The 21,079-nt window shown below is 43.5% G+C and overlaps 1 protein-coding gene and 2 long non-coding RNA genes across 8 annotated transcripts in view; 1 reads left to right on the top strand and 2 right to left on the bottom strand.

Moving 5' to 3' along the window:
* Positions 1-21,079, bottom strand: part of PRKAG2 (protein kinase AMP-activated non-catalytic subunit gamma 2) — a 354,869-nt gene that overhangs the window by 110,720 nt on the left and 223,070 nt on the right. The window lies entirely within an intron of this gene.
* On the bottom strand, positions 519-20,235 carry LOC142487867 (uncharacterized). Its single transcript, XR_012799339.1, has 2 exons — positions 18,913-20,235; positions 519-772 (listed from the first exon to the last, which is right to left on the bottom strand). It is a non-coding gene; the product is annotated as an uncharacterized LOC142487867 (long non-coding RNA).
* LOC142487868 (uncharacterized) lies at positions 567-8,238 on the top strand. The gene is made up of 3 exons (XR_012799340.1): positions 567-874; positions 4,976-5,066; positions 6,844-8,238. It is a non-coding gene; the product is annotated as an uncharacterized LOC142487868 (long non-coding RNA).

Here is a 21,079-nt window from a genome sequence, read left to right as displayed (position 1 = left end):
ATCCTCGTTTATCCCTAATACCTGGGTATTAATATTACTCTAAAGCTTGTGATTCATGCACGCCTGGACTGATGTCCTGCAAGGTGGAAATCTGTGGGTCCAAGCAGTCACTTCTATGTGAGTAATATCTCATTTATTCTGGACATTCTTGTTCATATTGGAGGGTTCTCTATGCGCTGGGACATACCCGACTCCATTTTTGTTCTCTAGATAGAGTTAGAGTCTAGTCCAACGCTGTCCTCCTGCAAGACGTACGAAGTTCAAGTTATCTCCTTTATACTTGCGGAAGTTACTGTATTTCTCTCACACTTGCATAAGGGTCAGGCCTTTCAAGATTACTATATTTTCCACTGAAGGATTCTTATTATTACATATAGTTTTCTTCTATTTTTTTGCTGTATCCTATTCCCTTGAGCCCCAGTCCTCCCCTTCTTGGGAAACACCGTCTGATTCATACAAAGCGTGTATTATTTATGAAAACCATTGAAGTAATCTTTGATCGTACCAATACAAAGACATATATTTTCATTTTTTTATTTTATTTCATTGTCATATAAAGGGGGGGATTGTATGATCTTGTCACTGTGGTTTGATTAGTGTGGGAATGACCTCAACAGAGGCTTTCTGATGTTTGACATGGTCCCCTTTAATCACGTGTAATAATGGGTGCTTCATCCCCCACTTTCGCGTTCTTTCTTTTTTTTGTTAGAAGCATTTTCCGAGACTGCTCATCGATTTATGGGACAATTGGCTCACGTTTATTTTTCCTCCCCTACAGAGAATGAACAATATCATTCAGTGATGTTCAAACAAGAAACCTAACATTATACAAAAGGGTAAAATAGTGCCACAGAACTGCCAAAGGAGGAAAAAGGTGACTATATCCCTCATATACAGCAGTAGTGTATATTACCTGTGCCAATATCCATTAGTCATCCTGCTGGCACTTACACTTCATGTCACCTCTCATGCACTCACATGTATTGGCAGGCAGTCCCTATCATATGATGTAGGTCACAATTGTGTGAGGGCAATCATATGTTTCTTGTGCTGTCACGTTCATTGGAGCTCTGTTACACTCATTGGCGAGGAACTACACACATTGGCTGGCTCTCAAAGTATTTGTGGCTTACAGTGAAACACATTGGTAGAAAGTAGCACTAAAAGGCATTGGGCATTCTCAAGCATCATTGGTCAGTAACAGTTATTAAAATGCATGCTCTGCAATTTAGGAGAGTCATAAGCTAAAAGAAGGGCTGCAGGAAGGAGGGGGTGTAGGATTTGGTAGTAGGTAGAGGGGAATAAGAGTACTTCAGAAGAAGCAATAGTTATGGATTGTTAGAGGAGAAGGTCCATCTGCCTGAAGTGTAGGAGAGATTTGTGTTAAAACTGCAGTTCAAGCAATATCTTTCATGTGTTTTTTTTAATACATCAGTTCAGTTCTATAAGATAATTCTTGTAGCATTTAAAAACAAATAGAAATAAAAACTATTGTAAAGACATTTTTAATGTATTCTAATGTAACACGCATTTGTGTTCTTATAGCAACCATTTATCAAAGTCACATCCCCTTCCCTTCTGAAACAGCATCACCTTTTTAAGCCCTGCCCTCTGTAGCAGTGAACCAATTGAATCTAGTGCCTGCCTAGTCACATGTTCTTCCTCACAGAACTTTGGCTGTCAGTGCAGCAGAAGAGGACCCAAGATGCATTTAGTGTACCTCGAGCCAATCTTCAGCGATCGATTACAGGAGAACAGATCGATCAGCAACTTAGCTAATCACCTGTCAGTGTGTAGATTGTATTGATTCACATATTGAAAGGGGGAAAAAATGACAGCTTGAACTGCAGCTTTAAGAGCTAAGAAGTCGGCTGCTTGATATCAGAAATGGAACAACCCACAAATCGTGGAATTGAAAATGGGTGCTTGATTTTCTTGCAGGGGAGTGGACGTCAGTGCTGTACTAAATTGAGTCCCATCTTGGATCTATAACGCTACAGGGAGAGGTTTCTGCTACTGGGATGTTTCTGCAAGGACACAATAACATTGCACCCATTACCTTGGCGTGGGACCTGCCACGGTTTACCTTTTTGTTTGGCCACAGGCTTTACATTTTGTGTAACATTACTAGAAATGTCCTCACCAATCTGATAAATGTGTTAAAAGTAAAGTCAGAACTGAAATAATGACAGACATTATGAGCTATGTCACTCATTTACACAATACGTGGGACCCTCCTATGAGAGGGGAGCCTACTGATTAATAATGGGTTAGATGTGAGATGCGGTAGGCAACACTTAATCTTCCAGTAAGGATGTTACATTCGTTTTGTCAGCACTGTCACGTTACAAGGTCATTCTTCAATGTTTAGGTTTCTAGGGTAGGGAAAACCTTAGATACTCTACCTTTCTGGTACCCTATTCACCAGGAAATCACTATCGTAAAAGAATGTTTAAAGCTGACTTGATACTGCCTGGGCAAATGTTGAGGCAAATGGTAAAATGTAAAAAGTCAAACTTCAAGGTACTGTCTAATAATATACTGGACACCTAACAAGCTCCTATTGAACCCCCAAAATAACCACAACATATATATAAGCATATGAATGTCACAGAGGAGTGCTACTGAGCATGGCAATATATATTTAAAACCAGAGACAGCACATAAAACACAGACAAAGCTCAGTTTTAGCACATCCAGTGTAAATCATACACGGTACAGTGCCTAAATATATATGTATAAATATCTAATAAGTAAATGGTCTTTTAGTTTGACATTTTTGGCCAAAATTTTTGTAAGCCCCTGAGCCAACGTCACGGCAGACCACAATTCAGGGGTCCCTAACGCTAATATAAATTCTTAATAACCTGTGTAATAACAGGAAGAATGATTTATAGTAAATCTGTCAATATTAGTTGCAAAGTTCTAAGTCTGATTGAAGCCTTTATTAACCTGTACATTGCCAGGAAAGGCACTCTGTATTAGAGATGTCCAGTGTATTTGTTAGGTGTCCAGTATATTTTACAATTGTGTTTCAGCTAGTCCTGGCTGATTGGAGGTTGGCAACCTCCTACTTAATTTAAGCTCACCCCCTCCCACATTTAAATGGTTAAGGGCTCACTCCATAGCATCTTCCACACAGGGGAACTTGTTTGCTTGCAGGATGGTTGTGACATCTCTAATACAGAGTGCCTTTCCTGGTAATGTACAGGTTAATAAAGGCTTCAATCAGACTTAGAACTTTGCAACTAATATTGACAGATTTACTATAAATCATTTTTCCTGTTATTACACAGGTTATTAAGAATTTATATTAGCGTTAGGGACCCCTGAATTGTGGTCTGCCGTGACGTTGGCTCAGGGGCTTACAACAATTTTGGCCAAAAATGTCAAACTAAAAGACCATTTACTTATTAGATATTTATACATATATATATTTAGGCACTGTACCGTGTATGATTTTCACTGGATGTGCTAAAACTGAGCTTTGTCTGTGTTTTATGTGCTGTCTCTGGTTTTAACTGTCTAATAATGGCTAGTCTTGTCTCAGTGTAAAAGTCTCTACACTGTATAACTGCCAAACCATGCCATTTTGCAGACCTGCATTATTTGCAAACGTATCTGCCCACATAAGAACAAACAAATACCTGAGTTTGCCCAAGGAACTAAATTATTGTGTTTGTATTTATGAACCTAAAGTGAGAAGACCAGGTCCTGTCGTCCATCAACTGTATGTTTTTAACAATACACATAGGCACTGCAAACATGACAATTTATAAATAGCACACAGTTATAAACCTTTCATACTGTAAGCTTTATGATACTAAATGATGCGAAATGCCTGTCCAAGATATGTGCTGTAATACATTTTGTTACATACATTTCTGCTTAATAATTAAACCGTCACCAGGGTAAAACATGGCATCTTGATGAAAAATCCCATTAAGGAAGCCAAATATTGGTCACTGATTTTTGGACCCATTGATGTTGGGTTCATCCAGGAAGCAAAACATTCATGACTATTAAAATAAGGCTACTCCAATAGTCAGACCTCCATTCAGCCAGGTCCACCATAGACAATGCAGTTATAGGAGGGGGAGAGAGAGAATGAAGAATCTGGAACATTTTAGAGCTTCTCTGGAGGCTTGATATACTTCTGATATGTTAGTACTGTACATACAGAATTCCCTTTTATACCTTCTACATATTACTTGATATACTACACAGGTATTTATTTTTTTACTCCCTTTTCCTGTTCTGCCCCAATTGAGAAGATTTGAAACTTGACTTAAACAGGAGTCCGGGGAGAGATGCATAAGTTGAAGGGAGTTGTTTTTGTTTTATTATATTCGAGACACTCCTTTTTTTAAAGTAGTTAATTTTTAATGTGTTGGATTTAGATTCATTCTTTAAATTTGAGATTAATTTCACGTTAGTGCTTAGAAATTAGTAGCGCCCTTAGTTTTAATTCGGAGTATATTTTGATCATAGTTTTTGGCGTCACTTCATTCATTCTTCAGTATTGAATCTGATAAATGATCGTAGGCTGAACTTCCTGCTTGAGAGAGGCATCATTATCATATCCAAATATTATCTCTCAATGGCTAGATTATGTTGTATTTACAATTTAAAAAAAAAAAGCCAGCCAAGAATCAATTTACAAACTCAGAATTTTTTTTTATTTAAGTCAGGTAGAGTGGTTCAAACTCTGCTTGTTATTTATGTATTTTGCTAATGGTCTTTCCTATTATTTTTCACACACCACAGCATAACACAAATTAAATGAACGATTAGTATATAAAGAGTAAGGGGCCTATTCTATAAGCCGCGATAAGCCACTTATCAAACACTTATCGGACAAAATGCCTACTGTTATTCAGTAAGCCTCGATAAGTGGGCGATAAAGGCATAAAACGACACAATTTTCACCCGTCATTAAAAAAATCGCCGAAAAATCTTCCGAATTTCGTTCCAGGACGTCTGGGACAAGGTCGATCAGGGTAATAAGCCCTTGCAAACGGGCGCCCTGCACCTAAGAAAGGCCAGATTTCAACCCCCAGGCGCCAGTAAGTGTGTATATTTCTGTATTTTGTATTTCTGTTGTGTTTTCATCCAAATGAACCCCATTTTATTGCACTACGTTGTTTTGCCTATTGAATGATCCCGGTAGAAATTTGTTAAAAGATCCCGTGACAGAGACCCCCTGCTCATCTACACTAGTACTACATTTTATATTAAAATCTTGGGATCGCTGGCGAGATATGCGCAGGGAGAGGCGGCTCCCTCTGTGCAGCTCTCTCTGCAACTGGAACAAATCGCCGGGTGAGCCCTTTTGAGAGAGGTGATCATAACATCACCGGCTACTCGCCCGTTTTGGGCATTTTGCTATCACAGGCAATCGAGGCTTTCTGAATACCGTGATTGCAACGCTCCAAAAACTGGCGAATTAAACGGCCCGGCGATTTTTTTTATGAACGCTTATAGCATGGGCCCCTTAGTGAGCTTCTTGAAATAAAAGTTTACCTTGGCTTCTTCCAGTAAATAGGATGAGGAAGGCAAAGCGTTCATTTACCTTTCACTAATAGCTTGGAGCCCACTCGATCACTGGACAGTTTGAGGGGTGGATAACGATTGTAGTCCAATAACATAGTCCTATTTAGAATCTGCAACTGGCCATCAACCTCCTTGGAAGACCAAGTTGAGATAATTAGGAGGGGCAGAATTTGGGCTCTATTAGGTTTTAAATAGAGCAGAGATTTGACAAGGCTAGAAAGGTAATAATGCATCATTATTTGGCGAGAGATGAGATTGGAGGGTTACAGAGAAGCCTAATTTGCCTACACTGGGGACGGCCAACTCCAGTCCTCAAGAGCTCCCATCATGTCAGGTTTTCAGGATATCCCTGCTTCAGCACAGGTGTTTGACTGAGCCACTGATTGAGTCATATCCTGAAAACCGGACCTGTTGCTGGCCCTTGAAGACCGGAGGTAGCCTACACGGTAGGAAAATGGCTTTGGATAAAAAAGCCATCACAGAAATAGTAATGTAGGATAACTACTCTACTGTGTGTTTCAGCTCCACATACAGTATATTCCAGAATAACAGGTTACATTAGGCGGCAACACAAGTAAATACGAGATGATGAAATTCAGTTTGATGTTACAGAGGAATTAGAGAGCGACTTGTAATCATAGAAAGCATGCTGTCAAAAATAGCTGGATCCACTTATTAACCCTAATGAGGCCAATACAAACTCTACCTGATTTGTATGTTATTAGATACATTTCAAACAAAATCTGGATTTAAGGTCAACAGCAATATGTGCAAAGCACTGAACATAAATCTCCCAGTGAGAGTCAAATTCATCTCCATATATTTTAATTTCACGTGGCAAAAAGAACATCTAACCTACATTAAATAAGAGTTCAAATCACCAAAACTTATAACACACTCTGTATCAAGCGAACCATCCTTATATATTCAACTCTCTCAAGAAGGTCCCGTAGAGCTGGTCAAAGAAGATTACGTCCTGGATGGGGAGGACCTATTCCATTAAAATGACTTTACTGCCCAAGATACTATACTTATGTAGGTCACTCCCCATCCCCGTAAACTATAAAGATTGAAATTGACTCCAAAAGACAAATCCCATCTTTCATAAGGTTCCAGAAAGTAACCGAGTTCAACCAAAAAATTATGATTTGATCCACCAGTGGGGGCGCACACTCCCTTACCTCTGATCTTACTACACCTGCCCAAATAGCACAATTAGCCTCTGTCAGGCATTTGCCACCAACATTAGATGGGTTGATATAGAATACCAGAGATTCGTCTCTCTTACAGATCTAAAAAAAGAGCCAACATAAGGATTTACGGTTAAACCCAATCGTCAACCATTCTTTGAAGCCATGGGATTCTGTGAAATGGAGCTGGAACTTCTCAACTCCAGTAGGACCCATCTACTTAACCTTTTACTGGATCCTAATGAGAGGGACTTTTTGTGGTCGAAGCGGTAAGCAATCAAGAGACTGGGTAGTCTGATCAGTGGTGGACAACTCAAGTCTTTCGACTCCATGAGAGATTTCGGATCCCTGGAACAGAGTTTTTACCGTTATTTACAATGAAGGAATTGTACCGTACCATATCTCGCATATAAAACTACAGGTCAGAAACCTACTTTGAATTTATACGTAGAACTTCTCAGAGTAAAAATCTAATCTCCATTCTATACCAAAGTGTTATTTCCCCAGAGAAGGACAACAAATGGAAGTATCAGGGAGCCCGATTTACATGAAAGGCTGGGCACGCAACCTTGGGAAGACATCTGGGAATCCAAAGGAAAAGTTGTAATTAAACACATCTAGTAAGCAAAATAGCTACACACTTATATGTTAAAGATCCTGTATGAGACACTTTAAAGATTGGATTCTGATTTGCTGGTGTGTGCAGCAAGACGGACAACACGCTTGAGTCATGCATCTGCTCCCTAACAACTTCGTACATATTATAAGGCAACTAAAATAAGTGGCTTTAAAAGACTTCAAATGCAAAGTGCAATTACTGTCTACCCTCAGAGGAACGTCTCTGAAATATCCACTTATAGTGAGAAACCAGTAATCTCTTTAACACCACAATAAAAGACAATGCTGAATAGTAATAGTAATGCTGAATGCATTTGCATTAAATCAAGTACCCTTTATTATGGGTCATGAAAACAGACACTGTCTGCTAGCAGTAATGGACAATCTTGTGTATTGATTTTGATTATGCGCTGGAAAAAGCTTCACTCTGTCATTACTTTTACATAATGATCGTCATGTTCTTTTTGTCTCAGAATACCAATGTGCTTAGAACAGTAACACCAATATACTCACAATACTGCAGCTATATGCCAAGGACATCTTTCCTGATCACTATGATTGAGTAAATCATATGGGAATGTGTAACAGGGACTTATTCATGTTAAATAAACTTGCCTCTAATCCAGCAGTGTGTTGGTTAATTGCACACCAGCAATTAGCCAACTCCACCTGGCTGATTAGAGCTCTGTGAAATAGCCTGTTCTGAGACAGGAAGAAGGATTCCTGAGCTGACATTTGGAGCTGACCTAGGAAAGACAGACCAGAGGATTTCCTTAGTGGACACTGGACTGTCCAGAGGACAGATGTCTTGAGCTGCAAAGAGACTGCAGGCTGACAGCAAGACAAAGGGGACAAGATTCTAAATCTGGATCCTGACATTGCCATAGTACACAAGGCTGCGTACCCAAGAGAGCAGAGAAGCCTTCCCCTACAGCTACAAGACACAGATAAGACTTTCTTAGGAGACTGTTGGGCTTGTAAATAGCTTAGCTAACCACCCAGTTAGAGAGGGCTGAACTACATGTGTAGATAAGTCCAAAGATAAAAGTGACAAAGGCGCTCAAACGCTGGATCCTTTCAATATGATAGTATAAGTGATATACAAATAAGCAGGATAGGACAGGGGAGTATTCTGATGGATGCTTGTAGTAAAGTCCCCGGACAGACCAATGATCCCTGAAGGGCAAGATAAGGGCTATAAAACCCAGTCAAACCCTCATTGGGAAAGATCCTGGACTCACAATAAGTATTGAAGAGAATAATAAATAATACTCACAGATGCCCCTTTAGAACAAAATCCTGATAGGCGTGCAGCCAAGTGGGATGGGATGAAACAAATCTTCACAGACAAACAAGAGAAAAACTGGCACACAGCCAAGAATGGGTTCCAAGAATGTGAATAAAAAATCTTCTTTATTGAGCCATCTAAAAAACGGAGGTGAACAATCTCCTACGCGTTTCGTGTGAAAACACTTTATCAAGGAGCATTCGAGTTTTCACACGAAACGCGTAGGAGGTTGTTCACCTCCGTTTTTTAGATGGCTCAACAAAGAAGATTTTTTATTCACATTCTTGGGACCCATTCTTGGCTGTGCGCCAGTTTTTCTCTTGTTTGTCTGTGAAGATTTGTTACATGTGTATTCTCCACGAGGCGCGGTGATGCGGAGCACAGCCAAGCAAAAGGATGTGACAGGATTCAGCAATGATGTTAAAAACACTTCTTTATTGTGGCATCATGGTGCAGACAGACAAGGAGAAAAAAAGGGGGGGGGGGTCTCGCTCTTACGCGTTTCACGCCTGCTCGGCGCTTCGTCAGAGAGTAGAGATAGTGTTCTGGGCCCCCCCTTCTTATAGATCATATTGCCTGCCGGAAATTGGATATCTCAACTTGTTCCGGAAACCGGAAATGACATAATTAAACCGGATACCGGAAATGACATAACGGGAGGTGTGCACCTAACAACCTGGGTAAACAAACAGGGTTGTTATGGCAATGGCTCATGTCCCCGCTAGATAGAGGAACGGCAAGCAATTATATACTAAGGGGTTGCCCAGCACAGATACCCCGCAGAAACAAGTTAAAAAACATGCGGTAGTATGCTAAAAGCAACTGGATATATAAACAAGTGTTCTGAGGACATAGCAAATTGTTTTAAAGATGCATCAGTATATATTTTGATGCATTCACATTGTTCATACATATAAGCAAAACATATCTCAATAATGAACACAGAAGCTCAGAGAGATATTTCATGAACCATCTTGGTAAACTGAGAACAGCATTGTATCATATACACAATATAAAGTACTACTTAAACATTTGAGATATTCTCATAGGAAATGTTTTAACTCCCAATCTGTATTTATACCCCCGGGTGATAATGAACCGAGGGTATAAATCCAAAACATTTCTCTTTGATTCAGGTTTCCCTCTCTGTTACCTCCTCTGGTTTGCTTTGGAATGTGCTCTAAGGCACTAAATGTAAAGGTATCAATGGAACCCTGCGGGCAGTTATAAAAATGTTTGGACACAGGTAAATTAGGGTCATTCTTTTTTATAGAACGTAAATGTTCTGAGATTCTAATTTTCAGAGGGCGAATCGTCCTACCAATGTAAGTGGCAGTACTTACATTGGTAGGACGATTCGCCCTCTGAAAATTAGAATCTCAGAACATTTACGTTCTATAAAAAAGAATGACCCTAATTTACCTGTGTCCAAACATTTTTATAACTGCCCGCAGGGTTCCATTGATACCTTTACATTTAGTGCCTTAGAGCACATTCCAAAGCAAACCAGAGGAGGTAACAGAGAGGGAAACCTGAATCAAAGAGAAATGTTTTGGATTTATACCCTCGGTTCATTATCACCCGGGGGTATAAATACAGATTGGGAGTTAAAACATTTCCTATGAGAATATCTCAAATGTTTAAGTAGTACTTTATATTGTGTATATGATACTATGCTGTTCTCAGTTTACCAAGATGGTTCATGAAATATCTCTCTGAGCTTCTGTGTTCATTATTGAGATATGTTTTGCTTATATGTATGAACAATGTGAATGCATCAAAATATATACTGATGCATCTTTAAAACAATTTGCTATGTCCTCAGAACACTTGTTTATATATCCAGTTGCTTTTAGCATACTACTGCATGTTTTTTAACTTGTTTCTGCGGGGTATCTGTGCTGGGCAACCCCATAGTATATAATTGCTTGCCGTTCCTCTATCTAGCGGGGACATGAGCCATTGCCATAACAACCCTGTTTGTTTACCCAGGTTGTTAGGTGCACACCTCCCGTTATGTCATTTCCGGTATCCGGTTCAATTATGTCATTTACGGTTTCCGGAACAAGTTGAGATATCCAATTTCCGGCAGGCAATATGATCTATAAGAAGGGGGGGCCCAGCACACTATCTCTACTCTCTGACGAAGCACCGAGCAGGCGTGAAACGCGTAAGAGCGAGACCCCCCACCCCCCCCTTTTTTCTCCTTGTCTGTCTGCACCATGATGCCGCAATAAAGAAGTGTTTTTAACATCATTGCTGAATCCTGTCACATCCTTTTGCTTGGCTGTGCTCCGCATCACCGCGCCTCGTGGAGAATACTGGACTAATTACCGCAGATGCACGCCCCTCAGAAGAACCCAGGAACGTCTATGTGAGTTACCCATTTACTTATTGGGAGGCATTCTATAGGTAATTGTTTGCGTTTTTAGACCTTGTCCTTATTGGCAGTGATGTAGTGGAGCTAACCAGGACTTTATATATAGGTCTATTCTATACGCCTACCTACATACCTGTTTACTCACCTTAAGATGACTTCACCTGTTTGATTTTCTTCAATCAAGATATGCACTGATTATGCTACAAACTTTCTACCTATAGTCATTAGAGCACTATTCACTGGACTCTGTTCAATTACCTTGTTACATGTGTAGGTAGTCTCCAAAGCGGAGATAGGTTTTTGTGTAATAAAGCCTAATTTTAGTTTAGCTTTAAATGGTCTCCATAGTGTACCTCTGCACACGTCTCTTACAGAATGTTTGTGTTCAACATACAATAGAATGACCATGTTTAACCCCTTCATCTGTGTTTTTGCCTACATTCAGTGAGCCGAGACAGTCATGCAAAACTGGCTCCTGTAATCTGTTACCTCCTCAAAGGACCATAAAAGCTTAAACATTAGCAATTCTCTCATCGGACATGTTCCATTTAATCTCTAACATGGATCTGCAAGAGGATACAGTTAAAATGTAATTATTTCAACCGTAATCAGTTATGCTCATTTATCTCGTTTCCAATTCCAGCCCAGTCTTGCACGCGCCTGTCCCCAGATACGGATGTGTTGCCGGCAAGTAGAAAAACTGATTAGATAATTAGGGACGTGGACTGAGAATTTCCTTTTTAAATACATTATTACATTCCAGTCACTTCTCACATGCAACATCTGACATGGTTTAACTCATCAGTTTCCTCCTACTCCTTAGCTCAGGGGCACTCAGCTCCAGTTCCTCAAGCCCCCTCAACAGGCCAGGGTTTCAAGATATCCTTGCTTCAGCACAGGTCGGTCAATCTATCCCAGCTTCAGCACAGGTGGCTCAATCTGTCCCAGCCTCTGATTGAGCCACCCGTGCTGAAGCTGGCATATCCTGAAAACCTAACCTGTTGGGCGGGCTTGTGGACTGGAGTTGAGCGCCCCTGGTTTAACTCATCGGTTTCCCTACTCCGCTATAACGCTGTACAGAAGATGGTGCTCTTTTATATAATCGGACGGAACATATCGGTAGTGTACTATTTACTTACAGTAACAGAAAATATTGCTGAGTACTTACTGTATACAGAAGGTGCAATTCATGAAGTTTGTTCTTACCAGATTTTATTAAAATGTTCAATTACTTTACCATGCATTTATATCTTGAGAAAGTTCCCGCACAGGATTGAAACACTGGTAATAAATCACCCTTTAGTTCAGATTTTGAGTGCCTGCGTCACTATTTCATTTTGAATGCAATCAACAATGTTCCATCATTTGAATCTTGGTGCCACTGTGCTCAAAATTAACTGTGTCTTCATTAGAGACCAGTTTGGGTATGTTTTATCAATGGCAAACTATGGTATATGTCAGGGGTGGGGAACATTTTTTCTGCCAAGGGCCATTTTGATATTTATAAAATCATTCGAGGGCCATCCAAAATTATCAACTTAAAAATTAGCCTGCTATATTTGGTCAAACATTTAATGAACTCACCACTAATGTGATGGCTGGAACTGCTTCTCTTTGGGTGACTGACTGACTCTTGGGTGGTGGGTGACTGACTGTGGGTTGGTGTCTGTGCACACGCAAATTCACGCGCGCACGCGCACACACACACACACACACACACACACACACACACACAGAAATCGGGCAGGGGGTAGGGAAATCAGACTCTCAGACCCACTCTCTATCTCAGACTCACTCTCTCTCAGACCCACTCTCTCTCAGACCCACTCTCTCTCAGACCCACTCTCTCTCACACCCACTCTCTCTCAGACCCACTCTCTCTCAGACCCACTCTCTATCAGACTCTCAGACTCACTCTCTCTCAGACCCACTCTCTCTCAGATCCACTCACAGACTCTCACACCCACTCTCTCTCAGACTCTCAGACCCACTCTCTCTCAGACTCTCAGACCCACTCTCTCTCAGACTCTCAGACTCTCAGACCCACTCTCTTTCAGACTGTCAGACCCACTCTCTCAGACTGTCAGACCCACTCTCTCTCAGACTGTCAGACCCACTCTCTTTCAGACTGTCAGACCCACTCTCTCTCAGACTGTCAGACCCACTCTCTCTCAGACTGTCAGACCCACTCTCTCTCAGACTGTCAGACCCACTCTCTCAGACTGTCAGACCCACTCTCTCTCAGACTGTCAGACCCACTCTCTCTCAGACTGTCAGACCCACTCTCTCTCAGACTGTCAGACCCACTCTCAAGACTGTCAGACCCACTCTCAAGACTGTCAGACCCACTCTCAAGACTCTCAGACACACACTCTCTCAGACACACACTCTCTCAGACACACACACACTCTCTCTCTCTCTCTCAGACACACACACACACTCTCTCTTTCTCTGACACACACACTCTCTCTCTCTCAGACACACACTCTCTCTCTCTCTCTTAGACACACACTCTCTCTCTCTCTCTCTCTCAGACACACACTCTCCCTCTCTCAGACACACACTCTCCCTCTCTCAGACACACACTCTCCCTCTCTCAGACACACACTCTCCCTCTCTCAGACACACTCTCCCTCTCTCAGACACACACTCTCCCTCTCTCAGACACACACTCTCCCTCTCTCAGACACACACTCTCCCTCTCTCAGACCAACATTCTCCCTCTCTCAGACACACACACACTCTCAGACACACACACTCTCAGACACACACACACACACTCTCAGACACACACACACACACACACTCTCAGACACACACACACTCTGACACACACACACACACACACACTCAGACACACACACTTTCTCAGACACACACACTCTCTCAGACACACACAGGGGGAGGGAAATCTGATGGGGGGGGGGGGATTGGAGCAGGTGCCCTCCGCAACTGCTGCTCGGTGTGGGGAGAAGGAGGACCGTGTAAGTGCGCAAGGGGGGGGGGGGGAATCTGAGCAGGGGGCATCGGAGCAGGTGCCCTCCTCCGCAACTGCTACCCGATGTGGGGAGGAGGGCCGTGTAAGTGCACGGGGGGGGGGGGGTGGAGCAGGGGGGAGGGCGGAGCAGGTACCCTCCACAACTACTGCCCGGGGTGTGGGGAGGAGGGCCGTGTAAGTGCACGGGGGGCGGAGCAGGGGAGGATCGGAGCAGGTACCCTTCACAACTGCTGCCCGGTGTGGGGAGGAGGAGAGGCGGTAATGAGGTGTCTGTCCCACCGCAGACTCGTTCTTCTATCCCCCAAGCCTCTTATACCCCCTCCCCCCCATCCCCCACTCCTCTTATACCCCCTCCCCCCTATCCCCCACTCCTCTTATACCCTCTCCCCCCCGGAGCGCTGCTTACCCGCGCCGCCCTGGTGATACTCAGGTCCTTAATCACCTCAGGCGGCTGCTGCCACACATAGACAGTGACACACAAACACAGTGACAGTGACACAGACAGTGACACACACAGAGACACACACACACAGACAGTGACACACACACACAGAGAGAGGGACAGTGAGACACACAGAGACCGTGAGACACACAGACAGTGACAGTGAGACACACACAGACAGTGACACACACACACACACATACAGAGACAGTGAGACACACAGACAGTGACAGTGAGACACACAGACAGTGACAGTGAGACACACAGACAGTGACAGTGAGACACACAGACAGTGACAGTGAGACACAAAGAGACCGTGAGACACACAGAGACCGTGAGACACACAGAGACCGTGAGACACACAGAGACCGTGAGACACACAGAGACCGTGAGACACACAGTGACCGTGACACACACACACACACAGAGAGACAGTGACACACAGACAGAGACACACAGTGACAGTGCCAGACACACACAGTGACAGTGACAGACACACACACACACACACACACACACAGTGACATTGACACACACACACACACACACACACACACACACACACACACACACACACAATGACAGAGACAGACACACACACAATGACAGAGACAGACACACACACAATGACAGAGACAGACACACACACACACACAATGACACACATAGTGACACACACACACACACACACACACACACAATAAGCCCACCTCTGCAAACACACACAAAAATAATGCCTCTCCCCCTTGGGGTGGGTAAGGTGCCTGGGAGGGGGTATAAGGGGGCATGTGGGTTACCTGGGGCCAGTGGATGGGCTGCTGGAGCTACATAGGTAGTCAGTGCAGCTGAGAGACTGGCAGACCCGCAGAGCCTAAAGGGAGGGGCGGAGCCTAAAGGGAGGGACAGAGGGCGGAGCCTAAAGGGAGGGACAGAGGGGCGGAGCCTAAGGAGCCCGGCATTACTGGAGGAGGGAAGGGAGGGGAGCAGTGCTGTAGGAAGAGGCGGGCCAAAAAAAAAATCTTGGCAGAGTGACAGCACGGGCAGCCAATCAGGAAAAAGGGAGTTTTAAATTTTTTTTTTTTTTTTAAACCATTCTTGCAGGCTTGCTTCCCGGGGGCCGGACCAAATGACTTCGCGGGCCTTACACGGCCCGTGGGCCGGACGTTCCCCACCCCTGGTATATGTCATGATAATACCGTGAAAATATTCAGTATTTTAATTATCTGGCACACAGAATAACTTGAGTTACAAGTTATATCTTAAAATTACATCTATTGTTTTTGTTGGGGTTAGTGCAGTGACCCCGCCCGGTTTTCTGTGTTTGTCTAAAGGAGGGGTTATCTACGGGCGACCTGCTCTGGGATTGTGGGGTAAATGAAACTCTAGATGCAGAACTCTTTCTGACAGTGGAAATAACCAAAAGCCTTTTTAATGTACCGTAAAATACAGTCTTTAAACGGTCTGGGGAACGCCAGAGGGTGTGACCACAAATACACTCCACATGGCTATATAAGTTTACTAAATATAAAATTTTGTGGAACTGACATGATTCACAAGAATGACAAATATATATTTGTAACATTTGTGATCGGACTAATTAAATGATGCCAAACAATCCACGATTGTGAGAGTACAAAGGTTCAATATTCATTTGTCTCTCAAATGTAGCATTAACCCCATCAACAATAGTATTGTTGCTTGTATTAAACTCCCAAAAACGTGAAGAGGTGGGTCACTATATTCTAGGTACTGTGGGGATAAAATTAGGAGAGTATAAAAATACTCAGGTATGTTTTAATTCAAAAGAAAAACATTTTTCTCTCCCCAAGCCGAAAAATGTAATTATAGATATAGCAGTGGCTGGTCCAGCTATCTCTCTACCTCCCCCTGTCATGTAAGTTCTAATAAGATGTAGACAGTGACAGACTATCCTATGGCGTTTTCCCTCTCCTCATGCTGACTTCCTGAGTGACAGGAGTGGAGTTGACACAGGGATCTGTGATAGCCAATGGTGGTACAGATAGTGTGCCCTCCCTCTTTGAGCTGCAAGAAGGAAGTGCCTAAATTATAGCTTGAAGTTCAGCCCCTTTGGGGTGAGACCTTCAGTTAGTTAGTGTTTGGTGTTCCAGCCTGCCCCTGCATGAGGTAGGAGCTTGCAGTGTCTCCTCCCGGCCGGGAGTGAGACATGTGCTCAGCCCCTGGTGGGCTGATGCACTAATCTAATCCAGCCAGGCCTCATCATTACCCGCAGGCCAGTACCATCCAGAAGCCAGGGATCCACCCTATCCAATTGAAGCATACACTCCAACAACACCAGCAGTGGCTGCTGTAATAAAGAACATCCTCATTTGTGCTTCTGGCTCAGCTGCAGTCTGTGTGGTGGGAGGTAACAGAGTAAGGACAGTCATAGCGGGGACCCCCTTCAATCATGCTGAAGCCCCCTATGTCTGGAGGCGCTGACACCGAGAAGAACAGAATCAGAGGGATCCCTAAAGGTCTGCCCCGTACTCCCACACCATACGCGGGAAACTTATCTCTCCTGTACCACGCAGGTAACCAGCACTACACCAAGCAGTAGCATAACCATAATCTCCTAGAGGGAGGGAGGGGAGAGACTTGCTACATAGTTAGGCTTTGGTCCCGCTGCGCCCGGCGGCGCGCGCGGCCACGTTCCTCACCAGCAGGGGTATCCTTCTTGAGCAGGTCCCAGTCCCCCCCAGCTGCACGGCTCACAACGCGCTGTGACGCGTCCACCGCCAGGGGATGCAATAAAATTGTGATCCCGAGCGGTGACGCGCCACGTGGTACGCTGATGAGCCTATCAGCGGTGGGGGCGGGAGCTGTCAGAGAGCTTCCTCCACAAGGTAGGGGGGGGGGGGTGTGTGTGTATCAGCGTGTGTGAGGAGGGCATTTGTGGGGGAAGGGGGAGGGAACGGGAGCTGCTTACCTTCCAGCAGCCCGCAGCAGCTCCCTCCTGCAGCCCGGGAGACCGAGCCCGTGGAGGGAGGGGGGGAGAAGCAGGTCCCTCCACTCAAACCACGCCCCTCTGCTCAAACCACGACCGCCGCTCCCGCTGCCTACAGACCGCAGATAGCGGTCTGTGCCTCTCAGCGCGCTGCCTGCATGCAGTGCGGGCGCGCTGACTGAGGGAGCAGGGCCGTAGCCTAATGAGGGTGCGAGGGGAGGTTAAGCAAACACCCAGAAGGTAGGCTTATTCTGTTCTCAATGCAAGTTTTTTTTGGATAAAATGCATGCATTTGGGAAATTAATTTGAAATTCAACAGAGGGAGTGCTCTATGCCAACGAGATTCGGGAATTCTCATATTTCCAACTCAACCTAGATTGAGAAAGCTAAATATAAGGTAATTAATGTATGTTAGGAATTTCTATTTGTTTTTTACCATTATTTTTTATTAAACTGTCTGCATATATTCTACTGTACAATTCTTGTAACCTTCTTTTCTGTAACTAAGCACTGTACTACTTTTGTAAATTAAATCTAACATTTAATAAGTATTGTCTTTGGGCTCTAATTAAACGTTGCACATTTTTGAAGAGAGTAACTGCATTTTCGGACACATTTTGCTACAATAGATTTTTGTGTGCCAATTACATATATTTCTTAGTAAACAGGAACCAAAGTATGTAGCAAATAGGTCTAGATAAGCATTTCATATACTGGCTGTCAGATCACCACAAGTCTAAAGCTTACTATGAATCATTCCCTGTAAGACGAGCAATGTGTTGCAGGACACTTTAGGCCATGAGACTCGTCACCATTTCTCATCACTTACTGTAGTTTTACACACTTGGCATTCTGCTATTAAGAGGAGTGCTATCTGAAAGGAGCCAGCTCCCCACACAGCCTAATTCCTATGGTCGCCTCATGTGATATCTAATCTCTAAATAAAACTGCAGGGTCCTTATCACCAACACCGCACAAATCACTCATATTAACATGTCTCCCAGAGCTAAAAAAAGGCTAATGCTCACAGTCAGAAAAAGACTGACTGCTCGCTTTGCAGCACCACTTTGAGCTGTTTATATTAGCAGGACTTCTACTTCCTAATGCTTACTTAATGCTTTATTGGAAATAAAACGAAAGGACGTGTAACATAAAGAATGGTAATGCCAATATGCCCTGTGAGTGCCGACATGGCTCAGAGGGAGTCCATTTGGAGTAAGTAATATAAACCGGTGGGAAAAATATGACATGTATCGATGGAAAAATAAGAATATAGAAGATTGTGTAACACAGGGGTGGTCAATCCAATCCTCAAGGGCCACCAACAGGACTGGTTTTAAAGATAGCCCTGCTTCCCGGCTTCAGCAAAGGGATGTCCTTAAAACAAGGCCTGTTTGTGGCCTTTGAGGACTGGAGTTTGCTACCCCTTGTATAACATATTAGGATGAATACACAAGAAGTCAAGATAAGGTACATACCTGGTGTGTAATAAAACACAATATCGCAATTTTTGTTTTTCAATTTTGACGGTCTTAAGAATAGTCCATAAAAGTCACAAAGGTGGTAATGCCGCTGCTATAAATGGTTCTTCCACCATCACGTTAAGATTCAATTTCTAGAATACAGCACGAAAAAAGACTCTAATAAATAGTTCTAGCCTGTAAGGAAAATCAAGTGTGAAGTAAATGAGTGCCTCTCAAACGATGCTTGTGCTGTAATGGCTGCCTCCCTGGGAGGATCAGACACAGTCTCCGCCCCCATCAAGCTCCGGTCACCTGATTGGCTCCTGCCTGATTCCTGCCTGCTGTGCAGCCCTGCGCCTGATTGGACAGTCCTGCTATTTAGGCTCAGCCTCTTCCACCAGGAAGTTTGCTGAGCATAATCCTTGTTACGTTTGCTGGTCACAACCACCTTGCCTTGTTTACGTTGGACTACGCTGCTGTCTCCGACCCTCGACCCCGGCTTATCCATGACCTTTCTGCTCTCTCCTATTCTCGACCCGGCTAAGTGACCCGTATGATCCGTATCTCTCCAACCCTCGACCTCGGCTTGTCTCCTACGTTCCCACATTCTCCTACCCTGACCCGGATATCCACTACTATGAACCTACACACCGGACGCGACCTCGCGTCCCTAGGTCGGTGTTTTCTAATCCTCACCTCAGCCTCACGGTCCTGTCCGGTTTGTGGCGAGCATCTATTACACTCCCTTTCCATCGCAAAGTGCTTGTGTCCTCCACCCCAGCATTTCCTCCCCTCCTGGACTCCCATGAAGAGCTGGGGAGGAGCATGCGGATGGGGGTAACACGTCACTCAGGGGGAGTCATTCAGCAACCAGGCAGCTTTGCCCACACAGTTCACAAGTACCATTTTGCTTCTACAGGGATGCGATTGTAACGCATACCTGAAGAAGTGAGAGTACGCCGGCGAAATGCGTTGGAAGAGGCCGTTTGGTTGCAGAGCCGCGTCCCTCGTGGGACGTCATCTCAGTCTGACACTGCCACCTCAGCCCTTCGTGGGAGTCCGGGAGGAGAGGAGACATTGTGGTCAAGCGCACAAGTCCACCGGGACGAAAAGGGAGGCAGTGATTGCAGCAACAGCGTCATTTCATTTACTTCACACTTGTGAGTGTACAGTATTGGTTTGATTCTCCAAATAAAAGTTTTTTTTTTTATTATACCATTAGAGGCATCTTTTGTGCTCTACTTTAGGAACTAAAGTATATGTAACACTGTCCCCTGATACTGTGGGGGTTATTCAATAATCTCTAATAAATATGATTCTTTCGTATGGAATTAGAACTCCATTGTGCGTAAACAGCATTTTTTCCCATTTATTCCACTGCTGTATCAGTTTAGTGGCAGCAAACGTTGTCAAAGTGTAAATAATAATAGTGTCAAACAGAATGGATTGTGTATTATGCTTTATATGTATTGTACAGTGTTTCTATTCAGGTAAATAGATCTGTTTTTATATTGCTTTATCTATTTAGCCTTTACATAAGCTAAATTAGACAGCTTAAGTACTATACTTCCTAAATACATTATATTTCTATTCAATCTACAGACCAGCTTCACCCAAATAGCCATTCAACTGTTGGAGAGAGAGCTTGACACAAGATATGATTTTCTAGAGACTAAACAGATTCAGCGACTTTCTAGTTGTCCTACAGGGAAGCGGACTATACCACTAATAATGTATCCACCTGCTAATGTGTGCATGCATGTGTGTTTATATATATATATATGTACAGTATATATCATTGTATTTATATAGCGCCACCATTGTATGCAGCGCTGTACATAATTACAACACAAGATAAGTCAAATACAAACAATAGGGATAAGTGCAACAGGTAAATGACAACATAAGGCAAAGGGAGACCCTGCCCCGAAGAGCTGACACTCTAAGTGATATATTGGCAGACTTACAGACAGTAGGAGTAACAGTGAGTTTATTAGAAGTGCCAGTCGGGGACGGCCCGTGCATCTGGAGTCACTAGTACAAATATAGGTCATTTAATGAGGTGCTTCGTTTAACAGGTGATTTTTCTGCCTGTCTTTGAAAGCAGTTTGTAGACAAAAGCGGGGAGCTCAGGAACCATAAGATACAGAAAAAGTTGGAAAAAGAAAATACATAGCGCGAT

The sequence above is a fragment of the Ascaphus truei genome, chromosome 2, assembly GCF_040206685.1.
Source record: "Ascaphus truei isolate aAscTru1 chromosome 2, aAscTru1.hap1, whole genome shotgun sequence".
In the NCBI taxonomy this organism is placed as follows: Eukaryota; Metazoa; Chordata; class Amphibia; order Anura; family Ascaphidae; genus Ascaphus; species Ascaphus truei.
This window is presented reverse-complemented; position numbering and strand designations above follow the sequence as displayed.